The sequence below is a fragment of the Salmo trutta genome, chromosome 31 (assembly GCF_901001165.1).
Source record: "Salmo trutta chromosome 31, fSalTru1.1, whole genome shotgun sequence".
In the NCBI taxonomy this organism is placed as follows: Eukaryota; Metazoa; Chordata; class Actinopteri; order Salmoniformes; family Salmonidae; genus Salmo; species Salmo trutta.
In genome coordinates this window covers 32,008,696-32,028,003 of record NC_042987.1, presented here as the reverse complement: position 1 = coordinate 32,028,003, position 19,308 = coordinate 32,008,696, and the positions used below count along the sequence as shown (strand labels likewise).

The following is a 19,308-nucleotide window of genomic DNA, read 5'->3' as shown; positions in this document are numbered from 1 at the left end:
CTTCTTTTCAACACAGGTATAAGGCCCTCCTGTCCTCCTTTCGGCAAATCTGACCATGACTCCATTTTACTCCTCCCCGCCTACAAAGACTCAAGAGGGAAGTTCCGGCTGTCAGGTCAGTACAATGCTGGTCAGACCAATCAGAATACATGCTCCAAGACTGTTTTGATCACGTGGACTGCAACATGTTCCGGGTTGCCTCTGGTGAGAACATCAATGAATACGCCAACTCAGTCACCGGATTCATAAAAAAAGGCATAGGATGTGATATCAATGGCATCTTTAAACTTTTTTTCCGCCCAAATCAAAAAATGTGGATTTATGGCAGCCTTGTCAGGAAATTGAAGAAGAGACATGCTGCTTATAAACAGGGCAAGATGAGCAGGGACAATAGTATGGTTACACAGCACAAATACAACCTACGCACATTGATCAAGGTGGCGAGACAAGTATAGGGACAAAGTGGAGGAACAATTCAGCGGGTCGGACACGAGACACGAGGCTTCTAAGTAGCACGGATTACAAAAAGAAAGCCGGCCACATCGCGGACACCAATGCTGCCCTTCTGGATGAGCTACAGTAAACACCTTTTTCAAGCAAATGACTGAGCTGCTGAGGAGAGTCCCTGAGGACAACGAGGGCTACATTCTTACGATCTCCACGGAGTACGTTTGTAAGTCATTCAAGCGTGTTAATCCTCGTAAGGCTGCCAGCTCATTGTCTGACATCATATGCTCTACAATGCCAAAACATACTTCACTCAATGCACATGGAAAATCTAAAGCCAGAATATTAACATTAAAATCTGATTAGTACATTTAAAAAATATTCTTCCAAATCCACAATAATATTTTATAACGTTAGCCAAGTAGCTACGGCTAGCCCTAGTCCTCTGTATGTCAACATCCCTCATCATCAGGCGTGATGTCCCACAGAAATTACAGTAGCTTTCTGACACAAACACTGGCTGACACACTTGCCTGCCTGCTTGCCTGACTGACTACCTGGCACACAGCCAAAGGGGTCAGCAGATGTAAATGGCAATCACCTGTTCAAATAGTCCTGCCCTGCCTTTGATATTGGGAGGAGGGGGGGGGGGGGGGGGGGGGGGGGGTAATGAGAGAGGCAGTTGGGTGGCTTTGAGCAGCGTGTTTTCAACCAGGGGCCTCCGCCCCCTCGGCAAGCCGTGGCAGGAAAACCTAATCTCTCCTGTCAACATACTGCTTGTGTTTGGGGATCTGTTTGGCAGGAAGCGCTGCAGAAGCTGTAAGTAATGCTTTTTATTGTGGAGAGCAGGGACGGTGCCGACTCAAATACACAGTACAGACAAGAGTGAAACGTATGACGTAGGAGTCAGACAAATGTGTAATAAGAGAAAGTGGTTCAGAAAGATACATCCAAGAGGACAGCTAATTAGCAGGTAAGAGCACTGCGTTTCAATGCACACTGATCATTTCCAATGAAGCTATAACATCAAACGAGATACAGGTTTCCATATCGAATGAAGTTCTATCACTCAGAAGCCAGAGAACAGTCTCTGAATAGGGGGACAGGAAGTGATTTCCCCTGCGCTGTGACCCTTGGACCAGTCAGTCAGGAGAAACTCAACTGATGGTCCGTTTGAAAAGATAAAACAGGAACCTGCAGATTGATCCTGTCCTACTCGCTCACACGCCATACTAAACCTGAGTCAACCATACTTACACACAGATGAATGTGTGTGTACACACACACACACACACACACACACACTGGGGTGAGCAGGAGTGTGTATGGCTTGTTGGGCGATGGCAGTGAGGAAATGGCTGTTTCCCTTCTCTCACGGCAGGTTTATGGTTAAATTAGTCTGGATTATTAGATTGAAGTGTGTGCACGAGGCTGTGCCCTGATGCTGGCACCTGTTAAAACAGCCCTTAATTGGATAGGTAATTGTTTGCATAGCAGGGAGAGCGAATGGGAGTACGTTTAAGATTTCTCATCCAGACAAGGGCCTCAGATCTGGCCAAACTACCTCAGTTCCACCAGTGTTGACCTTGGCTTACCAGGTGTCCATTTTTCAACACCTAACAAAGGCTCATCAATTCCTCTTCCACAGCCCCAGCAGCCACAAGTGTACGTACTCATTGTGGTGTTTGTATTGCAAAACAATTTCCATGGCAAAAAGCAGACCAAACTCTTGGGTCCAAGGTTATTATAGTTGTGATTTTCTATTCGTTTTTTCCCCCCCATTTGTTTTCAGATTTTTATTTGATATTCAGTTTCAGTTCGTTTTCAGACATGATTCACTAGTTTCTATTCAGTTTCAGTTAAAAAAAATTAAATATATTTTATTTAGTTTCAGTTTTTGTTTTAAGTGTTAGGGACAGAATGTAGGGAGGCATAGGAGGCTAGAAAAGATTTACACTACAATGATCTACACCTGCTCGTCGAACATGTCATTCCAAAATCATGGGCATTAATTTGGAGTTGGTCCCCCCTTTGAAGCTATAACAGCCTACACTCTTCTGGGAAGGCTTTCCACTAGATGTTGGAACATTGCTGCGGAGACATGCTTCCATTCAACCACAAGAGCATTAATGAGTTCAGGCACTGATGTTGGGTGATTAGACCTGGCTCGCAGATGGCGTTCCAATTCATCCCAAAAGTGTTCGATAGGGTTGAGGTCAGGGCTCTGTGCAGGCCAGTCAAGTTCTTCCACACCGATCAACAAACCATTTCTGTATGGACCTCGCTTTGTGCACAGGGGCATTGTCACGCTGAAACAGTAAACAGCCTTCCCCAAACTGTTGCCACAAAGTTGGAAGCACAGAATCATCTAGAATGTCACTGTATGCTGTAGCGTTAAGATTTTCCTTCACTGGAACTAAGGGGCCTCGCCCGAACCATGAAAAACAGCCCCAGACCATTATTCCTCCTCCACCAAACTTTACAGTTGGCACTATGCAGTCGGGCAGCTCGCGTTCTCCTGGCATCCGCTAAACCCCGATTTGTCCGTCGGACTGCCAGATGGTGATTCATCACTCCAGAGAACGAGTTTTCACTGCTCCAGAGTCCAATGGCGGCAAGCTTTACACCACTCCAGCCGACACATGCGCATAGTGAGCTTAGGCTTGTGTGCGGCTGCTTGGCCATGGAAACCCCTTTTCATGAAGCTCCAGTTCTTGTGCTGAAGTTGCTTCCAGAGGCAGTTTGGAACTTGGTAGTGAGTGTTGCAACCGAGGACAGACGATTTTTAAACGCTACACGCTTAACCACTTGGCGGTCTCGTTCTGTGAGCTTGTGTGGCCTACCACTTTGCGGCTGAGCCGTTGTTGCTCTCAGACGATTCCACTTCACAATAACAGCACCTACAGTTGACTGGTGCACGAACTGACTTGTTGGAAGTCACCGAGTCCTTCAGTACGGCCATTCTACTGCCAATGTTTGTCTATGGAGATTGCATAGGTGTGTGCCAGATTTTACACACCTGTCAGCAACAGGTGTGGCTGAAATAGCCAAATCAACTAATTTGAAGGGGTGTCCAGATACTTTTGGACATGTAGTGTATGAGTTGTAGGTTTACAGCAGTGGTACGTACCCAAGTACTATTTTAGATGGTCGAGTCGCACAAATTTCCTAGGTGGCAAAGGTCCGGATTGATATATAGTCAGTCATTGGGGCGGCAGGTAGCCTAGTGGTTAGAGCGTTGGGCCAGTAACCGAAAGGTTGCTAGATCGAATCCCCGAGCAGACAAGCTAAAAATCTGTCGTTCTGGTCCTGAACAAGGCAATTAACCCACTGTTCCTAGGCCGTCATTGTAAATACGATTTTTTTTCTTAACTGACATGCCTAGTTAAATATATATTTTTTAAATGATCGGCGTAGTAACAAACCCCCATCTCACAGCCCACGCGACACCAAAGTGTTTACACCCTTCTTGTTGACAGAGAAAAATGTGCAGTTTAAAAGCACATTTTCTGCAATTCTACACATTATGTTGAGTGGAGAAAAGTTAGCAATTTTAGTGCACATTTCCTGAAATTCAAAAAAATGTCCATGTCTTATGTGTTCATATGATACCAGGAGACTAATCCTGACCGAATTCCAAAAATAAAATAATAGCAGCCTCACCTTGTCTTTATCCTGAAATTCTTTGTGGGTGCGGTTCAGATGTGTTTTTCCCTTTTGTCTCTGTTCTACTACACACGCTGCCATCTTCTGACAGTACAATAAATTAGCTTTTGTCCTTTCCAACAATAATCCCATACAGGGTTTTGCATTTTCAAATCTAATCAAATTGTATGTTACATGCTCTGAATATAACAGGTGTAGAATTTACTGTGAAATGCTTACTTACGAGCACTTTCCCAACAAAGCAGAGCTAAAAAGAACCAAAAATTTGCAAAAGTAAAAAGGAAATAGTAACAATAAAATAGATTATACAGTCGTGGTCAAAAGTTATGAGAATGACACAAATATTAATTTTCACAGTCTGCTGCCTCAGTTCGCAAAGTCCCTCTTTGCCATGCAAATGAACTGAATCCCCCAAAAACATGTCCACTAGATTTCAGCCCTGCCACAAAAGGACCAGCGGACATCATGTCAGTGATTCTCTCGTTAACAGGTGTGAGTGTTGACGAGGACAAGGTTGGAGATCACTCTGTCATGCTGACTGAGTTTGAATAACAGACTGGAAGCTTCAAAAGGAGGGTGGTGCTTGGAATCATTGTTCTTCCTCTGTCAACCATGGTTACCTGCAAGGAAACACGTGCCGTCATCATTGCTTTGCACAAAAAGGGCTTCACAGGCAAGGATATTGCTGCCAGTAAGATTGCACCCAAATCAACCATTTATTTATCTGATCAACAAGAACTTCAAGGAGAGCGGTTCAATTGTTGAGAAGAAGGCTTCAGGGCGCCCAAGAAAGTCCAGCAAGCGCCAGGACCGTCTCCTAAAGTTGATTCAGCTGCGGGATCGGGGCACCACCAGTACAGAGCTTGCTCAGGAATGGCAGCAGGCAGGTGTGAGTGCATCTGCACGCACAGTGAGGCAAAGACTTTTGGAGGATGGCCTGGTGTCAAGGGCAGCAAAGAAGCCACTTCTCTCCAGGAAAAACATCAGGGACAGACTGATATTCTGCAAAAGGTACAGGGATTGGACTGCTGAGGACTGGGGTAAAGTCATTTTCTCTGACAAATCCCCTTTCCGATTGTTTGGGGCATCCGGAAAAAATCTTGTCCGGAGAAGACAAGGTGAGCGCTACCATCAGTCCTGTGTCATGCCAACAGTAAAGCATCCTGAGACCATTCATGTGTGGGGTTGCTTCTCAGCCAAGGGAGTGGGCTCACTAAGAACACAGCCATGAATAAAGAATGGTACCAACATATCCTCAGAAAGCAACTTCTCCCAACCATCCAGGAACAGTTTGGTGACGAGCAATGCCTTTTCCAGCATGATGGAGCACCAAAAGTGATAACTAAGTGGCTCGGGGAACAAAACATCGATAGTTTGGGTCCATGGCCAGGAAACTCCCCAGACCTTAATCCCATTGAGAACTTGTGATCAATCCTCAAGAGGCGGGTGGACAAACAAAAACCCACAAATTCTGACAAACTCCAAGCATTGGTTATGCAAGAATGGGCTGTCATCAGTCAGAATGTGGCCCAAAGGTTAATTGACAGCATGCCAGGGCGGATTGCAGAGGTCTTGAAAAAGAAGGGTCAACACTGCAAATATTGACTCTTCGCATCAACTTCATGTAATTGTCAATAAAAGCCTTTGACACTTATGAAATGCTTGTAATTATACTTCAGTATTACATAGTAACATCTGACAAAAATATCTAAAGACACAGAGGCAGCAGACTGTGTGAAAATTAATATTTGTGTCATTCTCATAACTTTTGGCCACGACTGTACACAAGGAGTACCGGTACCGAGTCAATGTGCAGGGGTATAAGGTAGTTGAGGTAATATGTACATGGCGGCAGGTAGCATAGCGGTTAAGAACGTTGGGCTAGTAACTGAAAAGTCGCTGGTTCGAATCCCTGAGCCGACTTGGTGGGGGAAAAAAAAAAAAAAAAAACTGGTCGATGTGCCCTTGGGAAAGGCACTAAACCATATCTGCTTCTGTAAGTGACTCTAGATAAGAGCTTCTGCTAAATGACTCAAATGTAAATGTAGGTATGTGTAAAAGTGACTAGGCAATCAGGATAGATAAACAGAGTAGCAGCAGCCTATGTGAAGTGTGACTGTGTGTGGCGTCAATTATGCATGTGTGTGTTTAGTGTGTACACTTAGTATACCAAACATTAAGAACACCTTTCTATTATGGAGTTGCACCCCCTCTCCATGCTCCCCACAGTTGTGTCGAGTTGGCTGTATGTCCTTTGGGTGGTGGACCATTCTTGATTCAGTGTGAAAAACCCAGCAGCGTTGCAGTTCTTGACACAAACCTGGGCGCCTAGCAGCTACTACCATAACCCGTTCAAAGGCACGTAAATATTTTGTCTTGACCATTCACCGCCTGAATGGCACACATACACAATCCTTGTCTCAAGGTTTAAAAATCCTTCTTTAACCCGTCTCCTCTTCCTCTACACTGATTTAACAAGTGACATCAATAAGGGATCATAGCTTTCACCTGGTCAGTCTGTGTGATGGAAAGAGAAGATTTGTTTTGTATATTCAGTGTAAGGTCGCACAGTTGACAGTGCACGTCAGAGCAGAAACTATACCATGAAGTCCAAGGAACTGTCCTTAGATCTCAGGGATATAACTGTAATGAAGTATATCTGGGGTAAAAGGGGTAGAAGAAATAGGGGTAAAATAAATAGGGGTAAAATAAATAAATAAAATACTATTTCTAGAGTGTTGAAAGTTTCCAACACCACAGTAGTCTCCATCGGAAATTGAAAAAATATGGAACTACCCAGACTCTGGTCGGGCGGCCAGCTCTATGCAAAATGAGCAACCGGGCAAGAAGAACCTTGGTCAGGGAGGTGACCAAGAACCCAATGACCATTCTGACAGAACTAGAGAGTTCCTTGGATGAGATGGGAGAACCAGCCAGAAGGACAGTCTCTACAGCACTTCACCAATCTGGGCTTTATGGGAAAGTGGCCAGACGGAAACCACTCCTGTGAAAAAGGCACGACAGCATATCTGGAATTTGTAAAAAAGGCACTGCTATGGGGTTGCTTTTTAGCAGCAGGGACTGGGAGACTGGTAAGGATAGAGGAAACAATGAATGGTGCCAAATACAGGCAAATCCTTGATGAGAACCTGCTTCAGAGTGCAAGCGACCTTAGACTGGGGTGGAAGATTTACATTCCAACAGGACAATGACCCCAAGCATACAGCCAAAGCAACACTGGAATGGCTTCAGAACATGAATGTCTTTGAGTGGACCAAGCAAAGCCCAGACTTGAATCCCCCTGAAAATATGTGGAAAAACTTGAAGATTGGGGAGGAAGGTAGCCTAGTGGTTAGAGCGTTGGGCCAGTAACCGAAAGGTTGCTGGATCGAATCCCCAAGCTGACAAGGTAAAAATCTATCTTTCTGCACCTGAACATGGTAGTTAACCTTTCTGGTGCAGGTGTTCCACTAGCAACCCACCGACAACATCCGGTGAAATTGCAGAGCGCCAAATTCAAAAATACAGAAATAGTCATAAACATTCATAAAAAAATCCAAGTGTTATACATTGGCTTAAAGATTAATTTCTTGTCATATTTCAAAAAGGCTTTACAGCGAAAGCATACCATGCGATTATCTGAGGACAGCGCCCCGCTTACGAAAGCATACAAACATTTTACAACCAAGTAAAGGAATTACGTAAGTCAGAAATAGCGATAAAATGAATCACATAACTTTGAAGATCTTCATATGATTGCAGTCACAAGAGTCCCAGCTACACAATAAATGTTTGTTTTGTTCGATAAAGTCCCTCTTTATAGCCCAAAAACTCAGTTTTGTTGGCGCGTTTTGTTAATTAATCCACTGGCTCCAAGGCGGTCAAAACATGCAGACGAATGCATCCTAATAGTACCGGTAAAGTTCGTCGAAACATGTCAAACAATGTTTATAATTAATCCTCAGGTTGTCAATTGTCTAAATAATCGATAATATTTAAACCGGACAATAGCGTATTCAATAGAAAGGAAAAACAACAAAGGGCACGCAATCGGTCACGCGCGCAAACCAGCTCTGCATTCTTCCTCAGTCCACTGACAGAAAGGTCTCATTCTTCTTAATTTTTCAGAAAACAAGCCTGAAACAATGTCTTAAGACTGTTGACATCTAGTGGAAGCCATAGGAACTGCAATCTGGGTCCTAACCCATTAGATACTCTATAGGCATTCAATTGAAAATACCCACATCAAAAAAAATCCCACTTCCTGGAAGGATTTTCACATGTCCATTTATTTGGCGCGTTTGATTCAGAAATACACCGGTTCCAACTCACCCAACATGACTACAAGGTATCTAATAAGTTACCTGTAAACTTGGTCCAAACGTTTCAAACAACATTTTTAATCCAACCTCAGGTACCATAAAATGTAAATAATCGATAAAATTTAAGACAGGATAAACAGTTTCCAATACTGAAGAAAAACAACACGGAGCGCGCTCTTATTCACGCGCACCAAAAGACTAGAGACCTGAGTGACACATGGAATTAACAGGACTACTTCTTAATTTCTCAAAAGAAAAACATCGAACAATTTCTCAAGACTGTTGACATCTAGTGGAAGCCATAGGAACTGCAATCAGGGCCCTAATAAAATCAGGTTTCCCATTGAAAAGCATCGGAAAACACAATGACCTCAAATTCTTTTCCCTGGATGGATTGTGCTCGGGGTTTCGCCTGCCAAATCAGTTCTGGTATACTCAGAAATTATTTTAACAGTTTTCGAAACTTGTGTTTTCTATCCAATACTACCATGCATATGCTAGCTTCTGGGCCTGAGTAACAGGCAGTTTACTTTGGTCACGCTTTTCATCCGGACGTGAAAATACTGCCCCCTCTCCCGAAGAAGTTCTAATGCAGCTGGTGGCCACACCTTTGATTTTGACCCCCCCCCTTTGTTCAAGGACACATTATTCCATTTCTCTTAGTCACATGTCTGTGGAACTTGTTAAGTTTATGTCTTGTTGTTGAATCTTGTTATGTTCATACAAATATTTACACGTTAAGTTTGCTGAAAAGAAACGCAGTTGACAGAGAGGACGTTTATTTTTTTTTGCTGAGTTTACAAAGATCATACACTTAGTTGGCAAGCCAGCCAGCTAAACATTAGCTTTAACTTGCAATGACAAAATTATAAATGTATAATATCTGAAAATGTAGCTTGACTCTTACAGGTATACTTGGATGAATGCTTCACTGACATGGTTACCTTTAGTTTGAAGATGTAATCTTACGACGGGTGTTTTATACAGCCTTCTGTGTTCTCTTTTCAATTCCCTCCGCATTTTCAATCAAACTTCAGAATTTTCTCATACTCCTTCCACCGGGCATTCCACTGATTTCAAAACTCTGTCAATTTCTTCCGTGACAATACTGTCCCCATCACTGTCATCCGAAGACTCTACAATGTCTGGTTAAATTGAAATGTTTTTACTTAAGTCAGGGATTCCTTTTTCAGAGTCAGCATGGCATGATCGTCCTCCAGAAAGTAGTCCATCAACTTTTTCCAGCTGGTCTTCGTCGATACCGCCTGCGAAATTCAGGGCAGCAATGTTGCTGAGAGCGGTAGCAACACTTTCGCAATTCTCCATGGCTATATCTTTCAAAAACCCGTGGTAGCAAAGATTCTGAGCAGCTCATGTTATAGACAGAAGGTAGCGGGAAGGTTCCTGTCTTTTCCGTTTCTGAACAACTAGGCTCGTAATTGAACATTTGTATTCGGATTTACAGATTACATAAATGTGTTAAGGGACATGACAGTTCACATTTTCAAGAAGGCCGTCATATGCCCAGCTTTCTGTAACAGGTCAAATATGTTCTCTGGGGGTGGATGTGTGGGCCGTAGAGGCTGGAAGGGTTATCGCTGCGATTACAAATCAGTCAGGAACATGCAGACCTTTTTGAGGAAATCTTCCATACACTTCAGGTGTTTAGATGCTTATGTTCCTCCACCACTTTTTCCAGTGAGCGATTTCAAAATCTTGTTTGGGATTCGTGCCATTTTAGTCTTTTCAACACACCTGTCCTCAAACACCACTTTCAGACTGATGAATGCCATAATATTTTCCACTCAGATTGATCCCCTGTTTTCTGTACATCTTGTTCTCCCGGGTCTGGCATTGTCTTGCTCTAATCCTGCCCTTGACTCTCTTGTGTAGGTTTATCTTTTTCCTAGACGGAGCCACTTACCAGAGCCTCTGTTGTAGTGCGCTCAGCAGTTGATTTGTGAGGCAGTCAATGTTTTTCAAGTATTAGACTATTCGTGCAAATACAAACAGTATCCAGACATTCCTAGTTAGTCTCCAGAAAAAGAACACACTACTTGACATTTTGATATTTGTTAGGTCTCCTCAACACAATTTTCTAAAATGGGAGCATTTCTGGGAATGCATCTACTCAGGGTCAATAGTGTTTACCATCCATACACACATTCTGTCTTCCACAGACAAACCTGTTGTTAATCATGGGAAAGTGTTTACCTTACCAAGTCTTGCACCTGTTTTATGATTGTTGTTGGCAGTTAGAGTAGATATGAAATGACTTAGTTTTTTTACTCAGAGTTGTTAAACTAAGCAGTCTTTTAGGTTTTTTTGTGCATTGAGACTGTTGAAGAGGGAAGATTTTAGAGACAGTCAAAGCGGCTACATTGAGTAGGAGGCCAAGAAATTAAAGCTCAGACACACTGGTAGGATTGTCAAACGTTTGCCTGCTGACAGTACTTAGCATCCCTGAACAGTGTCGGCAGTCAATCTCTTTTGTGTTCACACAGCAAAGACCTTAGAAGTAGTCAGGCAATCAACTTGTTAAAATACTCCAAGCCAGAAGGTGGCAGTAGTGTTGTTTGGCAATACATATCTGTGCGTATTGCTTATGGCCTAGGTTTCAAGCTATCTGTGCTAATGTTGCTATTTTGTAGAAAACCTTGTTGATACAGTACTAGCCAGATGGTCACAGCTACAGTGCCATCAGAAAATATTCATACCCCTCGACTTATTCCAGATTTTGTTGTTACAGCCAGAATTCAAGATTGATTAAATATTCCCATCTACACACAATACCTCATAATGACAATGAAACCATGTTTTTAGAATTGTTTGCAAATGTATTGAAATACAAAGACGTATGTAATTTATGTAAGTATTCAAATCCCTGAGTCAATACTTTGTAGAAGCACCTTTGGTGGCAATTACAGCTTTGAGTTGTCTTGTGGTCAGCTTTGCACGTCTTCCTTTCAGATTTTCTCAAACTGTTAAATTAGATGGGGAGTGGCAGTGAACAGCAATCTTTACAAAAATATTTTAAATGTTTTTATTTAACCTTTATTTAACTAGGCAAGTCAGTTATGAACAAATTCTTATTTCCAATGACAGCCAACCGGGGAACAGTGGGTTTAAGTACTGCAGTGCATCTCCTCCTCATGGACTGCACCAGATTTGCCAGTTCTTGCTGTGAGATGTTACCTCACTCTTCCACCAAGGAACTTGCAAGCTCCCGGACATTTCTGGGGGGAATGGCCCTAGCCCTCACTCTCCAATCCAACAGGTCCCAGACATGCTTAATGGGTTTGAGATCCGGGCTCGTCGCTGGCCATGGCAGAACACTGACATTCCTGTCTTGGTGGCATTGTCATGCTGGAGGGTCATGTCAGGATGAGAATGCAGGAAGGGTACCACATGAGGGAGGAGGATGTCTTCCCTGTAACGCACAGCGTTGAGACTGCCTGCAATGACAAGCTCAGTCCGATGGTGCTGTGACATACCGCCCCAGACCATGACAGACCCTCCACCTCCAAAATCGATCCCGCTCCAGAGTACAGGCCTCGGTGTAATGCTCATTGCTTTGACGATAAACGTGAATCCGACCATCACCCCTGGTGAGACAAAACCGCGACTGCTCAGTGAAGAGCACTTTTTGCCAGTCCTGTCTGGTGAGGACCTGCCTTACAACAGGCCTACAAGCCCTCAGTCCAGCCTCTCTCAGCCTATTGCAGACAGTCTGAGCCCCTATGGAGGGATTGTGCATTCCTGGTGTAACTCGGGCAGTTGTTGTTGCCATCCTGTACCTGTCCCACAGGTGTGATGTTCAGATGTACCGATCCTGTGCAGGTGTTGTTACACATGGTCTGCCACTGCGAGGACGATCAGCTGTCCGTCCTGTAGCGCTGTCTTAGGAGTCTCATTGCAATTTATTGCCCTGGCCACATCTGCAGTCCTCATGCCTCCTTGCAGCATGCCTAAGGCACGTTCATGCAGATGAGCAGGACCCCGGGCATCTTTCTTTTGGTGTTTTTCCAGAGTCAGTAGAAAGGCCTCTTTAGTGTCCTAAGTTTCCATTACTGTGACCTTAATTGCCTACCGTCTGTAAGCCGTTACTGTCTTAACCACCGTTCCACAGGTGCATGTTCATAAATTGTTTATGGTTCATTGAACAAGCATGAGAAACAGCGTTTAAACCCTTTACAATGAAGATCTGTGAAGTTATTTGGATTTTTACGAATTATCTTTGATCAATTATCTTCACCCTGAAAAAGGGACGTTTTTTTGTTGTTGCTGAGTTTAGTAATATTAATCAAATCTCAGAAAGCCGTTTGCATTGCTAGTTATAGCCTGATGATTAAATAACCCATCAATTTAGCCAGGTGTCTAGGGGTGATTACGGCCATCTATTGTATTTCATGAACATGTGAACAGGTATAGACAACAGAGACCCATCCACTTAGCTAGATGTGGGTGGTTAGAGCTGCTCTTTCACATGACCCATCAATTTAGACAAGTGTGTCTTGGTAAGCCTCGTCTAATAATGATAAAATGTGTATCTATAATTTGTCTTTCAGCATTAGCAGAACACACCGGACTCTCCTCCACCAGTCATACAAGGAGAACAGTCTAATGCCTCCCATCAAAAAGAGAGCCGGCCCAAGCAAGCATAGGTTACACCTGAAGCATGAGGACTTGCAGCGAGTTGTGAACTTCATCAATAATTGTGCAGAGGATAATGCAATAGTAGTACCAGGACGCCACCCGGGACAAAAAGTTTGGTGGAAAGCTGCTGCCATCTCATGTGACAAACGCAGCGGTGTGGTGTCTCTATAAGGAATCGATGACAACACTTGGTATGTAAAGCATAAACAACATTTTGATTATTAAATTTACCACCAACATGATTTGCACAACTTTTATTGCTCTTACATTATTTTGTAAAGTGTATTTTTACCTGGAGTTGTTCCCTTATAGTAGACTACTTTCACCACTTTTAGGTCTTGAAATCTTTGGTTGTTTACTACACTACCTTACTCTGTTTAGCACATGGCTTCCCATGTGAATCCTTAACGAGATGGGTGGGGCTAAGGCTTAAAAGGGTGTGAACAATGTTGAATGTGTGTGAACAAAGAAGTGTAAAAACTGAACTAAAACTTTTCAAGGGCCATTTCTCAAAAGTGGGATTACAAGTTTATCAACTTTCCAAGCAGCATTACTTTCCCATTGTTCCTCCAATTACAGCGTGTGATATACCATGTTGAAGCTCTGAGTTTTTATCCAGTGTCAAAAAAAGAATTTAAAAGTTTGGAACATAAGACCGAAAAGAGATGGGGGTCATAAAAATATAATTAAAACGCCTAATAGTTGCCGCAGGTGCTTCGCAGGCAATTACTTAACTCAGGGTGGACATCCACATAAACACAATATAACATACCGTGCATTCCCTCCATAGATGTGCAATTGACGATAAGCCACTCAAGTTGTTTTTCTTCTCAATGGGATGAAGGCGACCCCAGAATAGAACACCCTGGAGATGTCTAGCCTATATGGCGTCCTGTTTGCATTTCAGTTCATAAATAGCAGGAAAACACTGTTAAAGTGAAATTTGCCGTTTTTATACGGTGCGTATTCTAGTTAACTAGTCATTGCTTGAGGTATAGAATGAGAGGGAGGGAGGGAAGGAGGAAAGGCAAAAGGAAGAAAGGGAGAGAGGGGAAAGCAAGTTAGAGCGTTCACATCTGCAGGCCATACGCAGATGGTCATAAGGCCCCCCTATGCAAATGAAAACAAACACGCTTCACCCTGCACCCAGCCATAAGCAGCCAGCCGAGACAGTCAGTCCAAGTTGGACAGGGTAACAGCAAACCAGAGAGAAGCAGGGAGAGGGATGCTGCCTGCTTGTCCAAGAACAACCCCCAAACCCCATCCCAGTAGCCCTACTCCTTGGGTGTTCTGAAGGTCTGGAGGGCCCAGCTACACCGTAGGTGTACTGTAAGCGATAGGTGTTGGGCTTCCAATGGGCTTTTTTTTTAATGTATTTTTTATTTTTTTGCCTTTATTTAACTAGGCAAGTCAGATAAGAACAAATTCTTATTTTCAATGACAGCCTAGGAAGTGGGATAACTGCCATGTTCAGGGGCAGAACAGATTTTTACCTTGTCAGCTCGGGGATTCGATCTTGCAACCTTTCGGTTACAAGTCCAACGCTCTAACCACTAGGCTACCTGCCACCCCAACGGGCTTAGGAGCGCTTCCCACGGGCTTAGGAGCGCTTCCCAAGGGCTTAGGAGCGCTTCCCACGGGCTTAGGAGCGCTTCCCACGGGCTTAGGAGCGCTTCCCACGGGCTTAGGAGCGCTTCCCACGGGCTTAGGAGCGCTTCCCACGGGCTTAGGAGCGCTTCCCACGGGCTTAGGAGCGCTTCCGCCATATTGCTTACACCGTTCAGGTTCCTTCCACTCTGCAATCACTGAATGGGTAGTAGTCAGGACATGTTTTTTTGACCAGACTAGAGCAGGCCACAGGGATACATAAATAACCAAAGTCTAAATAGCAGCACCGAGCTACAAACAAACCCAATTAAGGTTGTCTGGAGGTCATTAGCATGGTGTACATGTTTGACTCAGCGTTTACGAGGTTCAGTGTCTCGCCACAATTTCCCACAGGGAAGGAACTTCTTGAGAAAGATGTATGGAAGGGGGGGGTATTTGAGGAGCACTCGCCTAGAGAATATCAAGTTGGTAAGACTGAGACCAGTTACCAAAGACCTAAAGAGTCTACACTTGGGAGGTACACTTGGGAGGTACTTATTCCCTTTTGTTTGGGAGGAATCTTAAGCATTTGCCAATTTGCTTTTGCTTTTCTTGACGCACACTATGACCTCTGCACTCTGAGGGTCATGGCAGTTTCTCTTCTCCCAGTCTCTCTGGGGTTATCCGGTGTGCGAAACCCGTGCCAGCACTCCCATGATGGCAAACAGGGAAAACAAAGGGAACACTTGACAGCATTCCGACCCCAAGGAGGACTTGTGTGAACTACTTGGCTGCAGGGAATCTGATAGGACCCCCGTTCTACTGGCTTACAACTGGCAAGGTCTGGAGCTGTTTACGACCCCTGTTCTACTGGCTTACAACTGGCAGGGTCTGGAGCTGTATTACAACCCCCGTTCTACTGGCCTACACTGGCAGGGTCTGGAGCCGTTTACTTACAGCAAACCGACTACAGCAGTCCCCTGATCCTCAAAACTGTTCAATGATTAGCCAACTATCATTTCAAAATAATATTCAGAAGTGTCACCATCAAGATACTCAATAACCCAGTGTTCTGTCAAAACCAGGGAATTAAACACTAGCTTACATCTGAAGGTGTATCAAAGTTAGCCAGCTAAGTTATTGATTCTGCTTTGTATAAAATAATCTGGATGCTGGTCAGGATTTGACTACTTGCATTTCCGCAGATACCGCTTAGTTGTTTACTGGTATGTAAGTGTGTGTGTTATGTATGTAAGCATGCTACTTTTGGTTCCTTTACAGATGTTTTAGTGGTCGTGAGAAAGATCAATATAGATACTATTTCTGTCCCAGGCTGTGTTCTCAGCTATGGAGTATCTACTGTTGATCTGCACAATAGGCAAGCTATGATATAACAATAGACACTACCGTTCAAAAGTTTTGGGTCACTTAGAAATGTCCTTGTTTTTGAAAGAAAAGCAAATTTTTTGTCCATTAAAATATCAAATTGATCAGAAATACAGTGTAGACATTGTTAACGTTGTAAATGACTATTGTAGCTGGAAACGGCTGATTTTTAATGGAATATCTGCATAGGCGTACAGAGGCCCATTATCAGCAACCATCACTCCTGTGTTCCAATGGCACGTTGTGTTAGCTAATCCAAGTTTATCATTTTAAAAAAGGCTAATTGATCATTAGAAAACCCTTTTGCAATTATGTTACCACAGCTGAAAACTGTTGTCCTGATTAAAGCAGCAATAAAACTGGCCTTCTTTACACTAATTGAGTATCTGGAGCATCAGCATTTGTGGGTTCGATTACAGGCTCAAAATGGCCAGAAACAAAAACCTTTCTTTTGAAACTCAGTCTTTTCTTGTTCTGAGAAATGGAGGCTATTCCATGCGAGTATTTGCCAAGAAACTGAAGATCTCGTACAACGCTGTGTACTACTCCCTTCACAGAACAGTGCAAACTGCACAAAGGGGGGGCCAACTCCATTTAATGCCCAAGATTTTGGAGTGAGATGTTCAACGAGCAAGTGTCCAAACACTTTATGTAGTGTATTCAACACCTTTCATTTTAATACATTCACTTTACTCAATTTTTTACTGCAACGTCAAACTTCCTGACTTCTCATGGGACGTCTCTAAATAACAGTTCACTGAATAACATAATTGCAAATTATTATGGCATTTCCAAATCCCTCTGGGCAATAAAGGTTACTACTCTTCAACCTTTGTGATGTCTTTTAGTAACAAGGTTTCAGTCAGTTACTCATCCAAACACTTCTGCCATGACAAGGGAGTCACTTTTATTAGCATTATTACCTCCCACCCACCTTAAAGAAGCAACGAGAAACCTTCCCTTTCAAACCTGGTGAGAGATAGGCATCATGAAAGGGCCTCGCATTCCTTTCACCTGTCAGCGGCCAAGCCACATCAAAGCTCCCACAGAGCAACTGTTCAAAGTTAAATATAAGGGAGGAGGAGGCTGTGTGTAGGGATTAGTATACCGGGAGTCCAAAAACATGATATTTCTAAAGCTCGTGGTCTTTGTACAGTTGCTCATGCTCTGGTATTAGAGGTGAAAATGCGAGGGGTTAAAAACATGACAGCACAATGAGGCTTGCTAGCCGCAGTCCCTGAAGACATAACGCGTGTGTGTGTGTGTTTGTGTGTGTATATATTTCCACAGCAATAGTTTAGGCCACTTATGATGCAGTTACTTCGGTAGCAATGAAGCTACGCTAATAGTCACAACAGGATTTACTTGTCTTCTGATGAGGGTTTCCAAAATGACTAAAAAGCAGATGCAGTTAAACAGTTTCCAGTCAACAGATATGACTGCCTACACTGTTACCATGGTAACTGGTTGTTTACTGAGAATTTATCATGTTAAGCATCTTCATGACTCATTTCCCCCAAATCACCCATAGGGAAATACTGTCTCTGCTCAGGTTAATTGAATGTAAATACCTGATATTAGTTGAATGTCTGGTTGAACATCTAAATGCCCTTCCTTTTTATTTACCCGTCAAAGAAAAAACACGTCCAAAGTTAAACAAGCCGAGAAACTGGTTGCGGCAATAAATGGAATGTGTGCGCGCATGCATGTGTAAAATGCTAATCCATCTCTAGGAGCGAACAGAGAATCTAGGATAATTTTTCATCAGCAGGAATTCACAATGATGGGCCTCATTTGTCAAATGGCAAAACACTTAAAAAGACACTTCAAACCTTGATACACTTACTACATACATGCACGAACGTATTGAAGTGGACTCGCTGGAAACACTGTGTACAACTGCGGCTGTCCCGGTCTGTGCGTGTCAGTAGAATTGATACACAGTTACAAGTAAAACGCTAAAAATACTTTACAAAGTATTCAATTAAAAGCAAATTATCTTGGGTAACTAGTGTAATATTGTTGTCTCTACCTTCTTGCCCTTTGTGCTGTTTTCTGTGCCCAATAATGTGTGTACCATGTTTTGTGCTGCTAGCGTTGTTCTGCTGCCATGTGGTGTTGCTACCATGCTGTGTTGTCATGTGTTGCTGCTATGCTATGTTGTTGTCAAGGTCTCTATGTAGTGTTGTGGTGTCTCTCGTCGTGATGTGTGTTTTGTCCTATATTTTTTCAATTGCAACCCCTATCCCAGCAGGAGGCCTTTTGGTAGGCCGTCATTGAAAATAAGAATTTGTTCTTAACTGACTTGCTTAGTTAAATAAATAAAAATATTGCCTCGCATTGTTCTCAGAGCCCTATTATGGTTGTCAGTGATTTCCGCAGTTTCAATAAAAAAGTCCAGCTTCTAAAATTCACAGACATTTGTTAATTACAATGAGCTCCATGGGGCAAGGTCAACCCGAAATAGTAAGTTGGTGTGACTATGAGTTCAGTGCTATAGTAAGTTGGTGTGACTATGAGTTCAGTGCTATAGTAAGTTGGTGTGACTATGAGTTCAGTGCAATAGTAAGTTGGTGTGACTATGAGTTCAGTGCAATAGTAAGTTGGTGTGACTATGAGTTCAGTGCAATAGTAAGTTGGTGTGACTATGAGTTCAGTGCAATATTAAGTTGGTGTGACTATGAGTTCAGTGCTATAGTAAGTTGGTGTGACTATGAGTTCAGTGCAATAGTAAGTTGGTGTGACTATGAGTTCAGTGCAATAGTAAGTTGGTGTGACTATGAGTTCAGTGCAATAGTAAGTTGGTGTGACTATGAGTTCAGTGCTATAGTAAGTTGGTGTGACTATGAGTTCAGTGCTATAGTAAGTTGGTGTGACTATGAGTTCAGTGCTATAGTAAGTTGGTGTGACTATGAGTTCAGTGCTATAGTAAGTTGGTGTGACTATGAGTTCAGTGCTATAGTAAGTTGGTGTGACTATGAGTTCAGTGCAATAGTAAGTTGGTGTGACTATGAGTTCAGTGCAATAGTAAGTTGGTGTGACTATGAGTTCAGTGCTATAGTAAGTTGGTGTGACTATGAGTTCAGTGCTATAGTAAGTTGGTGTGACTATGAGTTCAGTGCATGCGCACCATCACAGCTAAAACGCTGTCATGGAAAAGAGACGGTACTTTTGACCAGCAATTTACTTCATGAGAAAAATGATTCATTCCCCTGTAGATCAAAGGCTGATCTGTCAGGAGCCA

The 19,308-nt window shown here is 43.1% G+C and overlaps 1 protein-coding gene across 5 annotated transcripts in view; it reads right to left on the bottom strand.

The window, feature by feature from the left end:
* Positions 1 to 19,308, bottom strand: part of LOC115169980 (CMP-N-acetylneuraminate-beta-1,4-galactoside alpha-2,3-sialyltransferase) — an 84,610-nt gene that overhangs the window by 11,131 nt on the left and 54,171 nt on the right. The window lies entirely within an intron of this gene.